Source organism: Equus caballus, chromosome 1 (assembly GCF_041296265.1).
Source record: "Equus caballus isolate H_3958 breed thoroughbred chromosome 1, TB-T2T, whole genome shotgun sequence".
Taxonomy (NCBI): domain Eukaryota; kingdom Metazoa; phylum Chordata; class Mammalia; order Perissodactyla; family Equidae; genus Equus; species Equus caballus.
This window is the reverse complement of record NC_091684.1, coordinates 12,165,816-12,180,528: the sequence shown is the minus strand read 5'-3', so window position 1 is coordinate 12,180,528 and position 14,713 is coordinate 12,165,816.

The following is a 14,713-nucleotide window of genomic DNA, read 5'->3' as shown; positions in this document are numbered from 1 at the left end:
AGAGGTACTCCGGGGGAAAACATGCGGTGCTTTGAAGCAGAAGAATGAAGGGGAGGGAGGGAAGGAAGCAGGAAGGTAAGGAGAGAGGGGAGGAGGGAGGAAGGGACGGAAGGAGAAAAGGAGGGAGGGAGCAAGGGTGGGAAGGCTGGAGGGAGGGAGGGAAGGAGGAGAAGAGGGAGGGAGGGAGAGAGGAGGGGCTGGAGGGAGGGAGGGAGGGAGGGAGGAAGGGAAGGAGGATGCTGCCTGTGTGAACAGATTCCCAGCCTGGACTGGCCCACCTGTCTGGTGGGCTCATGCCCAAGAAATTATCTCATCTTCCTAGCTGTCTGTACTTTTTCATATCTGTTTGTTTTCTTACTGTTGAAAGTTACCAATTAAGGGATAATTTAGATTAATAAGCATTCTCTTTTAAAAAGGTAAACGCCACTGGAAAGTTAGTCTCTTGTGGGGCTCTCAGTCATATTTGAATGAATTCATTATATCAGATTGCGTTCCTCCTAACTCAGAGCTGATTGAGATCATTGGCACTATGGGAATAGGAGTTTTAATATGTGATGGCAGAAGTAGATGTAATAATTTTAGATCAGAGATCACTTGGGGGACTAGGGAGGATGGATAAGATGCTGCAGTTGGGTAATTTGGAGATTATGAAAGCACTGAGTGGAGCAACACAGAAACCCCTCAGGGGTCAACAATGGCATGGAAGGCGTCGACGTGGTGGGGAGCAAAGAGCCACAGAGAAATTTGGGAGAGCTCCTCAGCCAGCCAGCCATGAGAATACCCTGCTCAAAATGTAAAATCAAGACATATCCATACACATGAGAGAGAATCCTAGGAATTAAAAACATGAAAGGCCCAGAACATACAGTGGCCATATTCCAAGGTCAAGAATCACAGGATTTTAGACGAGAAGAAAGGTTAGAGACGATCTAGTCCAACTGTCCTCAACTTTAAATACAGGGTCTATTTGTAATGTCAGAAAACCTCACAAATCCCCTTTATAATAGTATTTTATCTCTCAATTGAAAAAAAAGTATGACAAAAAGTTACCATTCATTCAGAAACTGAATTGATTCACACTTTTAATTCTAAAAACATGCAAGTATGTTTGATAGCTAGTAGTATGTGTATGCATGCGCTCTGGTGCGCACCTGAATTCAGATTCTTTTTACTCCAAGACCCCCCACCACCATCTCCAGGATGTCAGAGCTGCCACACACGGAACCACAAATCTTCATCATATGAATCAACAAAATGCACTCTGTGAGCAAGGGAGAGGAGATGTCATGCACAAAGTAACACATCTGTAGTTGCACTTGTAATGCAGCAGGTAACTTTCTTTGGAGAGAAAAATAAAGAAAACAGATGCCATGTTTTACCTTCTGTGAAAGAGGTGGTCGGGAGCAGTTCTATTTTTGGCTGGAACACCAGAGGAGAGAAGTACCTGCTGCAATTCCTAAAGAGTTTCTGCTTTTGGCAAAGAAAATGAGATATTGCTGCCCTGAGACTGTAACATATGCTCCATTCTTCCCTCAGACGTATTTCCGTTTTTATTAACTATGCATTTGGCTACATGATAGCCAAACGTGCTCCTTCTTTTGCAAACAGCTAAATGATTCCTTTGAGAACATCTATTCCCTGGGATGTGTGAGGTAGTGCGCCCCATTCACAAGGGGCTGTGATCTCTGAACCTCATTAAATAAAACATTTTGGAGAGCTTGCTCAGAATAAAGAAGAGAACAACCAGAGATCCGAGGGGGCGCAATTCGAGGTCTGTGCGCCGAAGCACCTTAGTCTCACCTGAAACGTCTGTAAAAATGCATTCAGCTCTTTCTTAAGCTGGCTAGTGGGTACACAGACATTCTCTATTTCTTACACTTGCTATAAATTTTCTTTTATGTTTAATATTTGTTTTTTAAATATTTTTTTAAAAAGATTGAAAGAGCAAAAATATAATAACCAACAAAGAAAATGATATTTCTAAATGGCAAAGTAATTGCACAAGGACAGAGTTGGTAAAACCAGTAAATCATCATAATGAATAAAATGATCTTGAAAGCAGCGGCCTGCTTTGTTCAAAGATCCCAGTGAGCGCTTTGTAGATGGAAGATAACTTGGGCTTGCAGCAGCACTGCAGCAGGATGAGAAAACTGGTTAAAAACTAAAAGAAACTGGAGAAAACTAAAAGCTGGGTTGGGTTTTTTCATTATTCTCTCTAAATCTCAGTTTCCGTTTCCATAATATGCTGATAAGAATACCTTGACCAATGGTTTCTTACCAAAATGAAATTATACAAAGCATGTAAAATAGCTAGCATGATGCACACTGCATGGCAAATGTATAAGAAATAATAACTATTATTCTCACGCTATGGTAGAGTTCTCAGTTCGGGGGGGAGCTGGGCATAAGAATCACCAATGCTAGTTGGTTGCAATTATTGTCATTGTTATGAGTTTTGGTTCTTAAACTCAGAAACTTGAGTGCTCACTGTTCACCTCAGAGCTACTAATGAATCGGAATCCTCATGTCTAGGATCTGACCATGTACATGTTTTTTAAACTTTACAGGTTTTCCAATCAAGATGGAGTAACAGGAACTGGATTTACACTCTTATCTGAAACAACCAAAAATCCCCAGACAATGTACATGAAAACAACAGTGATCGTGACACTAGGCATTAAGCAATGAAGAACAGGGATCCTGGAGAAATAGGAAACCAGCAAGGTGAGCCCTACAATTGCCTTGAGAGAGTTTTCAGGATGTGACACAGGAGGGGAAACTGAGAGAGAGGTTCACAGACTCTCTGAATTGAAGATATAAAGCTAAGAGTCCAGGGAGACCAAGGCAGCCAGAGTTCATAGGACAAAATGCCAGACAGGAATGAGCTGCTCAGAGACAAACCCCCAATGTGGAGAGAGTTCTCTGTAAGACTCAGCAGAGTCCTAATCAGTACTTTGGCAGAAGGAAACTCCCAGAGGCCAGGGAAAGAACTATTCAATAGGATTGGAGGAAACAACACCTGGTGCTCACGCAGGGCCAGGTAAAATGCTAGTTCCCAGCAGCCAGACCCAGAAAACTCATAATTCATGAGGCATTTTGTTGAGTACTTAGGAAAGTCTTGCCTCACTAGTAGGGAATGACTAGTTCTAAGATGAGCCCTGCTCTGGACCAGCCTAACAAATCATAATTGCAAGACTCATAAGAATAAAACTGCTTCCAACTAATTTAACTGCATCCCAGAACAAAGCCTAAGAATACTTATAGTGACACAAAAATACTCAGCCCCTAACAAGGTAAAGTCACAATGTCTGGCATCCAATCAAAGATTACCAGACACACAAAGAGGCAGAAAAACATGGTCCATAATGAAGAGAATAATCAATCCATTGAAACTGACCCAGAACTGACAGAGATGTTCGAATTAACAGAGAAGGACATTAAATCAGTTATTATAACTTTTTGAACATATGAAATACAGTTAACTAGAGACTTGGAAGATAATTTTTAAAATCACAATTTGAATGTCTATAAACGAAAATTACACTAGATGAGATTAATGGTAGATTAGACACTGAAGAAGAAAAAAAATTAGTAAACTTGAAGGTATAGCAACAAAAACTATCCAAAAGGAAACACACTGCAAAAAAAAAAAAAAAAAATAATCAAAATAAAGAAAGAAACAGGGGCCAGCCCCATGGTCAAGTGGTTAAGTTCATGCACTCTGCTTTGGCGACCCAGGGTTTCACGGGTTCAGATCCTGGGCAGGGACAGAGCAACACTCATCAAGCCATGCTGAGGCGGTGTTCCACATAGCACAACCAGAAGGACCTACAACTACAATATACAACTATCCACTGGGGGGCTTTGGGGAGAAGAAAAAAAAAGAAATAGCATATCAATATGCTGTGAGACAATTTCAAGCCACCTAATACATGGATAATTGGAGTCCCTAAAGGAAAAGATACAGAGAGGGTGACAGAAAAAATACTTGAAAAAGCAATAGCCAAAACTTTCCAAATTTAAAATTATAAACCCACCATCCAAGAAGCCCAAAAAACCCCAAGCAGAAGAAACATAAAAAAACTATACCAAGACACATCATAGTCAAATTGCTTATCATCAGTGATAAAGAGAAAATCTTAAAAGCAGCCAGAGAAAAACATGTTGTGTACAGAAGAGCAAAAAACTAAGAATGACAGCAGGTTTATCATTGGAAACAATGCAAGCAAGAAGATAGTGAAATGGCATCTTTATTGAACTAAAAGAAAATATCTGTCAACCTAGAATTCTTTCAAAATGAAGGCAGCAACAAAATAAAAAACATAGCATTCGATTATAACCCAAAGCATAAAATAAATATCTGTGAATCAATACTGATATAATAAAATGATTGAGTAAATGAAGTGAGTGATGATTTATGTAGAGATTGCCCACGCAAGGAGGTGAAATGTAATCCTCCACGTGTGGATCGCACATAACAAATACCTTCCAAAGAGTACAGTATGGAGACAGCGGCAGAGGGGAAAGGTGGCAACTTTACAGCAGAGAAACTTGATGAATATCACCTCAGCCAGGAGATCAAGGTCAATATCAACACGGATAAGTCATGTGGATAATATGTAGCCTTGATGTGATGTGATGAGAATGGCACTTTACCTCTGTGGTCTTCCTTCCAGAACCCCATAACTCTAGTCTAATCATGAGACAAACATCAGACAAATACCATACTGTGGGACATTCTACAAAATATCTGACCAGTATACCTCAAAACGTTCAAGATCTTAAACAACAGGGAAAGTCTGAGAAACGGTCACAGCCAAGAGGAGCCTCGGGAGTCATGATTAAATGTAACGTGGTGTCCTGGAACAGAAGGTTAGGTACAAACTCATCAAGGATATACAAATAAAATATGGACTTTAAGAATACTGGTTCATTAGTTGTGACAGAGGTACCCCAGGAATGTAAGATGTTAACAATAGGAGAAACTGGGTTTGGGGTATTTAGGAACTCTTTTTACGATCTTTGTAACTTTCGTGTAAACTCTAAAATTATTCTAAAATAAACGAGTACTAAAAACGAAAGCAAAGCAAAATGGAGACATTGTCAGATATACGAAAGTTGAAAGAATTTATTTTGAAAAGCTCCCCTCTATAGTCAATGTTAAAAGATGTCCTTCAGGCAGGAGGAAAATGACACCAGATGAAAATCAGAATGTACACAAAGGAATTTGGATCATTGGAAATGGTTACTAAATATTTTAGACATTTTTCTTTTTATTTAAATCTCTTTAAAAGGTAATTGACTTTAGGTTCTAGCGGAAGCTCCATTCCTCCCAGGTCCTCCCTCTTACAACTAAGAAATGCTGGACCTAACTGCAACTAGAAAATGAAGAGCAAAACAAGCCAAAAGCAAGCAGAAGGAAAGAAATAACAAGGTGTAGAAACCAAAATTAAAAACACAATACCACTTACAGCCAAATAAAATTATTAGGTATAAATATAGCAAAACATATATGGGATCTGTGTGCTGAAAATTACAAAATTCTGATAAAAGAAATCAAATAAATAAATGCAGAAACATACCATAGTTAGTGGACTGAAAGAGTGAACATAGTCAAGAGGGCAACTCTCCCCAAATCGATCTATAGGCTGAATGTAATTCCTATCAAAATCCCAGCAAGTTTTTCGTAGATAGAGACAAACATTCTAAAATTTGTATGGAGAACCACAGATCTTAGGATAGCTAAAATGATCTTGAAAAAGAAAAATAAAGTTGAGGGAACCACTCTATCCTATATTAGACTTACTCTACAGCTATGTAATCAAGACAGTGTGGTACTAATGGAGGGATAGACATATAGATCAACGGAACAAGATGGAGAACCCAGAAATAACCCATACAAATATGCCCCCTTGATTATTGGCAAAGATGAAAAGCAAGTCGATGGAGGAAAGACAGCCTTTGCTATACGCTAACAGTGTTGGAGCAACTGGATACTCATAGGCCAAAAGATGAACTTCGACCTAAAACTAACACTTCTTGCAAAAATTAACTCAAAACAGTTCACAAAACTTAAAGGTAAAAGATAAGCTATAAAACTTTTAGAAAACTGCATAGGAGAAAATTTCTGGGATCTACAACAAATTAAACCAGAATGAGATATCACTACATACCTATCAGAAGGGCTAAAATAAAAAGTAGTGACACCATCAAATGCTGGCAAGAACTTGAAGAAATTGGATCATTCATATATTGCTGGTGGGAGTTCAAAGTATTAGAGCTACTTCGGAAAATGGTTTGGCAGTTAATTAAACATACAACTGTCAGATGGCCCAGCAATTGCACTCTTGGGCATTTATCCGAGAAAAATAAAAACATAGTCACACAAAACCTTGCACACAAATATTCATAGCAGTATTATTTATAATAAAGTTTTCCCACAAAAACTAGAACAACCCAGATGTTCTTCAATGGGTGGAATGAATGGCTAAACAAACCATGGTATATCTATACCATGGAATACTACTCAACAATAAAAAGGAATGAATATTGATACACACCATGACTTAGATGAATCTCCAGGGAATTAGGCTATGTGGGAAAAAAAAAATGGTTCCAAAAGTTTACTTATCATGTAAGTCTATATAACATTCTTGAAATGACAAAATTATAGAGATAGAGAAAAGATTGGTGGTTGTAAGTTGCGGGGTAGAGAGGCGGAGGTGGGGGTGACCATGAAAGAGCAACCAGAAGGACCCTTGTGGTGATGGAAATGTTCTGCGTTTTGACTGTGTTGATGCCAGCAGTCTTGATGTGACATTTGCCTATAGTTTTGCAATAGGTTACCACGGAGGAAAATTAGGTCAACAGCATATGAGATTTCTTGGTATTATTTCTTACAATTGCATATGAACCTACAGTTATCTCAAAATAAAAAAGTGTAATTTAAAGAATTAAATTAAAATGGGTCATAGTCCTAAGTGCAAGATCAAAAACTATAAAATTTCTAGAAGAAAACATAGGAAAAAATCTTTACGACCTTGAGTGAGGCAAATATTTCTAAGATTAGACAGCAAATGCATAATCCATAAATGAACAAACTGATAAATTGGACTTCATGAAAAATGAAACTTCAACTCTTCCAGCCATTGTTAATAGAATGAAAGGATAAGTTACAGACTGGAAGAAAAACTGCAACCATATATCTAATAAAGGACTTGTATCCAGAATAGATTTTTTAAAAGCTCTCCAAAGCCCAACGTTTTAAAAAGAATTTAAAAGACATTTTAAAAGATTTAAACAGAACTTCCTCAAAAATAACGCACTTGAAATCCACAGAAAAGATGCACAATATCACTAGTTATTAGCTAATTGCAAGTGAAACCTACAGTGAGATACCACTACCTATTAGAATAGCTAAAATTGAAAAGACTGACCTTACCCAGTGTTGGCAAGAACGTGGAGAACTGGAACTCTCAAACTCCACTGGTGGAAATGTACAAAGGTATAATTATTTTGGAAAAGTTTGGCAGTTTCCTAAAAAGTTAAACGTATGTCTACATATGCTACACCTGGGCATTTATGCAAAAGAAAAGGAGGTGTATGTCCATACAAATACTTGTACATGAATATTTGTAGAAGCTTTATTTCTAAAAGCCCCAGTATGGAAGCAGCCTAACCATCAACAGGTGAATGAATAAACTAATTGGGGTGTATGCTTAGAATGGGACAGTACTCAGCAATAGAAAGGAATGAGTTATTGATGCACACGACAGCATGGATGAATTTCACAATAATTACATTGAGTGAAAGTAGCTAGCAAAAAAACGATTTCAGGCTGTATGATTCCATTTATATAAAATCCTACAAAATGCAAACTAATGTATAGTGACAGGAAGCAGATCAATGGCTATTGGTTGCGGTTGCGGGGAAGGCAGGGAGGGACTGATGAAGGGAGTACAAAGGGGTGCAAGGAAACTTCTGGGGTGATGGTTTCAAGGGTGTACCCATATGTCAAACTGATCAAATTATACACTTTAAATATGTACAATTTATTGGATATCAACTACAACTGAATAAAGCTATTTAGAATAAAGACAATATAGTTTTCTCATTAAGATATTTGTGTTAACATGTATTAAGCTATTATATTTTAAAATGAATTGAAAAATAAATATGTTAAACATTTCTCCATTGTCATTTCTAATGTGGTAAATATTGATGGATATAACCCTCCTATAAAAATTTTTAGTGGTCCTCAATTTTTAATAGTCTAAAGGGTCCTCACACCAAGAAGTTTGAGAACTGCTGTCCTAGGGGACAGAGATCCTGTCCTGTCACCTTTCTCGGCATCACCAGCACCCAACACAACACTGGGCTCGTGGCGGGCACCCAGTGGGTGTCTGCAGAGTGACTAGATGAGTCTACCCAGGAGTGGTCTAATCATTCTATTTCCTTCCCTGGGGGAATGTTTTTGAAAAGCAGAAAACTCTATTTCCTCTTATGGTAAAGAAGAGATGCTCTCTGAAGACATTTCTGCCAAGTTCCAGTCCTCCTAGCAGGGGAACTATGGGCCTGATTTCTGGAACGTTCTCCTCACTGTTTGCTCAGGATGAATGGACTCCTATAGGAAAGCCAGATCTTCTGCCCGAGCCAACACAAGGGTACCATATGCTGGCCTTGGCAGCTTTAAGGGACGCCGAGACCCCAAAAGAAAAGAAACCTAAGCAAAGCATCCCTCCGTGCACCATGGCCCGGGAGCCCAAAGACACCCCAGTGTCCTCACCTGTCCCCTTGGGGGCAACAGCTCACCACCTCGGCCTCGCCCTCAGGCATCCCTCCCGCTCAAACAGAGTCCATCTCCTGAGCAGCTCGTTTCACAAGGGTTCTAGGGCACAGGCTTGCTGGGCCCAAGAAAAACAGTCAGGAGGAGTGGGCGCGTTGCCTTCAGATTGTCAAGGGCTCACAGCCAGGCCTGGCTCTCAACAAAGAGGCCTTATATTCCACCGGGAGTACAGCTTTTGACATCTACTGCTTTTGTCCCACAGGCTAAAAGTGGGGCGGATACTGGAGGCCTCCACGGTTACTATAGGATCACGTCCTTTAAACTAAGTGGCTCCTGGGCCACAGATCTGAATGGCAAATTATCTCCTCTGGGGAGGAGAAAAACAAGATGGACAACGCCTCCCTGTAACACTCAACATCTGCTATAATCTTGTCCCAAGCTCTTTTCCAGTTTGTATCGCCATATCCCTGCCTTAAAGTCTCCTGAACACCAACGAATGCTTCGCTCCTGCGCTCCCACGCTCCCACTTCTCTGAAGTTGCAGGCGTGTACCCTCTGCAGCCAAGCACCCCACCTGTCCCCCCACCTTCCCTCGGATTTCCCATCAGCCCCCCACACCTGCCACAGGCTCAGGTGCTCCCTGGCCCCCAGTCTGGACTGTATCTCTGAGCTGCACTAAGAGGTGTCCTCCCTGCTCCTTGGGGACAGGACCCAGCCTCCTCCCAGGGAGGAGGGGAGCAGATGTCAGGGGAAGTTGGCTCTGAGAACTCACTGGACCTGTACCTAGCGTGATGGCCACAGACAGAAAACCAAAGCAACGCCCACTGTCAAAAGCGGCCTGCCTTCCTCTGCAGCTCTGTCTGCACTGGCCCTCAATTCCGACGCAGGGAGGCCAGCAGACACGCCCTGGTCGAGGGGGCTCAGAAGAAATGCCAGGCTCCCTGAGTTGATGAGGGAGGACCAAAGCAAGGCAGGAGTGTGAAAGAGTAGATGAAGAAAATAAGAATACAAGTTACCCGCAAGAAAGAGACTTTGTTAGGGGCCATGGTCCCCAAAGCATGGTCTCAGACAAGTGGTGGCGGCACCTGGAAACTTGTTAGAAATGTGAATTCTCAGATGCCCTGCTGCGTGGGAGCACCAGGATGGAGCCTACGCCTGTTCTTGACCAGCGCTCCCGCTCCAGTCTGAGCACGGGCAGGGCTTCGCAAGCTTGGCTACGTACTGGAGTCGCCTGAGGAGCTTTGAAACCCAACACAGTGATGCCTGGCTCTCCCGCCAGAGACTCCAATTTGATGGCTCTGGGATACACCCTGGGCATCAGAATTTCAAGCCTGGCAATGTGTCAGGTACCTGGGGAGCTTCTAAAACACACGATGGCTGGGCCATGTCCCTGGAATTAAGGAACCAGAATCTCCAGCAGGAGACTATTTCTAACAAGTGCTTTCCACCCACGTGATTCCAACGTACTCACCGATTTTGAGAACCATTACTGCAAGCATTTGCCCGAAAGATTGATTCATCCCAGTCTTGCCAGACAGACCTAAGCTTCTACCCTAGCCCCCAAGCCCACTCAACCAACATGACAGCCATTTATTCGTCAACAAATGACGTGTTGAGGGCCGATCGTGCCCCATGCACTAATCTCTAAAAGATACAAAAATAAGCAATATGAACTACACGTTGGCCACATTTTATAATGAGAGAGCATGAGGTTGGGGAAAAAAGAAAGAGAAGGAAGGGGGATGGATAAGGAAGAATTAGAGGTGACTTTTTTTTTTTAACACAATGGGGGAAATGAAATAAGGTGAGTCAGTCAGGAATCTCTTTGGAAATACCCAGGAAGGTCTGCCCACAAGAATAATAAGTATGCTTCCCTTCCCACGCCACCCCTGGCCCACTTATTCCGAGGGAGGTTAAACAAACAATTTGTTTTGTCTTTTGAAAAGAGATGTAGAAATCCATCACCGGGGAAAAAAATAAAATCGCAGTATGCCAGCTGAGATGCTTCCAATAAAGATAAAGGCCAAAACCAGAGAGCAGACAAGAATCTAGATGAGCGCGATGTCTGAGATTAACCTGGGAGGCACCTGCCAACCCCAGCCGTGGAGGCAGAGGGTGAGGCCTGGGGAGCAGGCAGCAAGAGCCCCCTGTGGGAGCCTGCAGCTCTGGAAGCATTGTTCTGGATGGAGTCCTGGATGCCCAGCAGCCTAATAAATAGGAGTATTGTAATTACTCGTTTACATGTCACTCTCCACTGCTAGACCAGAGGCTCCTGAAAGGCTGGGACTGCTGTCACCTAGCCCCTGGCCCCCAGCATCTGGCACGGACCAGCTGGCAGGAACCAGCTGGCCAGTGACTCTACAAGACATTTTCTGAAGCCTTGTGTAAATAGCCTATTCTTTAGAAGAGAGAAAGTTATATAAAATCCGGGCTAAGTTAGCATGTGCCTGGATGGCAGAAGGGGCACAGGGAGCTTCCATTCTCGGGCAGCCTCGCACTGTGCTGTAAGCTGTGTAGCGGGTTGAATAGTGGCCTCTGAAAATTCCTGTCCACCCGAAACTTCAGAATGGGACCTGATTTGGAAATAAGGTCTTCACAGATGAAAATAAAGTAAGGATAGCGATGAGCTCATCCTGGATGAGGGTGGGCCGTCACCCAGTGAGGGTGTCCTTCTAAGAGACAGGAAAGGACACCCAGAGACACAGAGAGAAGGCCATGTGATGATGGAGGCAGAGATTGGAGTGACGCATCCACAAGCCAAGGAACATCCAGAGCCACCAGCAGCTGGAAGAGGCAAGGAAGCATTCTCCCCGAGAGCCTTCGGAGGGAGCCCGGCCCTGCCGACACCTTGAGTTCAGATTTCTAGCCTCCAGAAGGGTGAGAGGATAAATTTTATTTGAAGCCACCAAGTTAGCAGCAACTTCTAATAGTGGCCCTAAGAAAATAACAATACTATACATGCATTGGGAGTTCAATGCTCATGGCAACCCTGAGCGGTAGACATTACAACCCCTGACTTAGAGGTGGGGAAACGAGGTCGGAGACCAGCTAATGGTGTCACTCAAGTTGACATCGCCAGGAACAGGCATCAAAGAGTCACTGCTTTCCTACGCCAGTCGAAGACAATTCCAAACAAGGGGAAAAGAAACTTTGCAACACAGCCAGGCGGACGGGTGGAATAGAGCCTGGAGATGAGAGCGCTCCAGCCACGGGCCCCACAGAGCAGCCCTGACGATTATCAAGCAGGCCTCGCCAGCAGACACGCTTCTCAGGGTAACGCCGCCCAAGACATTTCTGCAGGACTCCAGTGTTTATAAGGAAAGCCTCACCTTTTCAACTACAAAGACCTAGAGAGACAGGACACGTAATCAAAAGGAACACATGAAAGGGAAAGACACATATGCTAACCATAATGTGCTATTTCTACTTAGAGAAGAAGAAAAAATAGTCTACATTTTTCTGGAGTAAATGTCTCATGATTCTGTTTCAAGATGATAGTAAAAAGCTACTTGCATCTGACACAGGCATGTTAAGATCTTAAGAAGGCAAGAACATCATAAAGGAGACATAAAAAAGAACTTTTCTTCATTCTCGTTCTTGTTGGCACTTTCTTTGAAGAGTATTTAAAGCGGCTGGAGTCCTGGAAAGTATAATGTTCCATATTTGGAATTCTTCTCCTTCTTTTACACAATAGAAAACATTTAAAACTATAAGTGACATCCCTACTTGCGCCCAAGATTGTCTTTAAAGATTTTAAAGCTCCTGAAATATAATGGATGAAAAAAGACAAAATAATCCTGGTTGTCAAAGAAATTGCTTCTCTGTCTCCCCATCTGTGCACGAAATCGGAGAGTCCTCCGCTTAGCGGTCAGGATAATGGGTGGTGGGGCGACACCGGGTTACTTGAAATTCCAGCTCACTGATACAGGCAACTGGGAAAGGTTCTATTTTTAAGTATCTATTTAAATTGCAACTCTGCAGATTCTGGACATTCCTTTTCCCTCATCCCACATTTTATACCATCTCCCACCACTTTCATGGAACTTTCCTCGGGTGGAGGAACATCAAAAGTGGTGGACCATCATGGAACAGGAGAAAGAACAGGGGTTTTGGAGAAGGGTTGCCAAATTTGGCTAATAAAAATCCAGGAGGCCCTGGATTATTTTTGAATTTCATATAAACAACAAATAATTTTAAGAATATCTGAAATAATGCCTGGGACAGACTTATGCTTAAAAAATTTATTTCTCATTTGTATGAAACTCAAATTTAACTGGGCATTCTTTTCTTTTTTTTGGAGGAAGATTAGCCCTGAGCTAACTGCTGCCAATCCTCCTCTTTCTGCTGAGGAAGACTGGCCCTGAGCTAACATCCATGCCCATCTTCCTCTACTTTACATGTGGGACACCTACCACAGCATGGCGTGCCAAGCGGTGCCATGTCCACACCTGGGATCTGAACCAGCGAACCCCGGACCCCTGAAGTGGAACGTGCGAACTTAACCTCTGCACCACCCGGCCGGCTCCTCTATTTTTATTTGCTAAATCTGGCATTCCTGGTTGAGAGTCAGGCAGATCTGGATTTGCTCGCTGGTTCTGCTATTAATTAACTACACAGTCTTAAAGAGGTTCCCTATGCTCTCTGAGAATCAGTCTCTTTTGCTGCATAATGTGGACACTTCCTCACCACATACAGAGGAGTGCCCCAATCATCAAAACAAGACTACAAGTGTGCCCATCATCGGCCCTTCCAGCTGCATCTCTTGCTACCCCATACTTTATAGTATGGCAATTACAAGATGCTTACAGAGCTCCTCATGCACCATGCTCCTCTTATCTCTCTGATTTTGTTCATGAGATCATATTTGCCTAGAATATTTTCCCTCCTGTAGTGCATGCACATGCACACACTCACACAAGCACACACACACATTCACCTACATTCCCACTCTTTGCTGTGTTAACTTCTGTTAATCCTGTAAGACTTGGCCCTGACATCAATTCCCCCAGGAAGCCTCCTTCAGTTTCTCTCACCTATCCTCCTCACCCAGTGGGGCTTAGAGACTTCTCCCCTACTCTCCCACAATCCTTCTGCTTACCACATTGTTCTTCACCACACTCATCTCTTTAGGGGTCTGCCTTGCACATGAGACCATGGGCTCCTTACGGGTTCCCTAGGCTTCCACCAAAATCAGCCATCCTGGGCAGGAAAGCTCAGTGGCTAGTGCCCAGGCCTACAGGAACGCTCCAGGGGTCTCTGCCATTCCAGGGAGGTGCTCAACTTTCAGGTTATAAAAGTACTCATTCTGCTTTACATATTTCCCCCATTTTTCTCATGCTGTTTACCTGAATCCTACAAGCTACCAAATACAAATGTATGCGGGACAGACTAGATAATGTAGGAGTCCCAGTGCCAAATGAAAATGCGGGGCCCCTGGGTCAACGATTCTCAAGAACTTCAAGATGACAAGAGAATTAGACTAAGTGCAAGCCTTTTCTAAGCACAGGGCAGCTGCACAGGTCACAAGCCCACAAAGCCAGCCTGATCCCACGACAGCTCAGTTCTACCCAAATGGGCTGCGTGAAGTGTCACTCACCTGACGTCTGCATGATTCTGTCTCCTGCCTCTACCCCAAGGGTTTCATCGAGAAATCTCTGGGACCTGCCTGTGCTGACATCCTAGAGGCCATTATTGAGATGCTTTCTATCCAGAGATTCACATGGAACAAGGGCTTAATAATGTTGGAGGGTGATCAGAAATAGAGAAACCAAACATTGTGGTCAACAGTTTCGAGTTCCATTCAGCAAATGAGAAGATGGTCAGCTACAAATGCAGGTGCAAAGAGACCAAGGGCCAGACAGAGAGTCTTCACCAACTGCTCCTGCTCAACCAGCACCACTTGTCCCAGTCAGACCAAGGACAGCAGAAC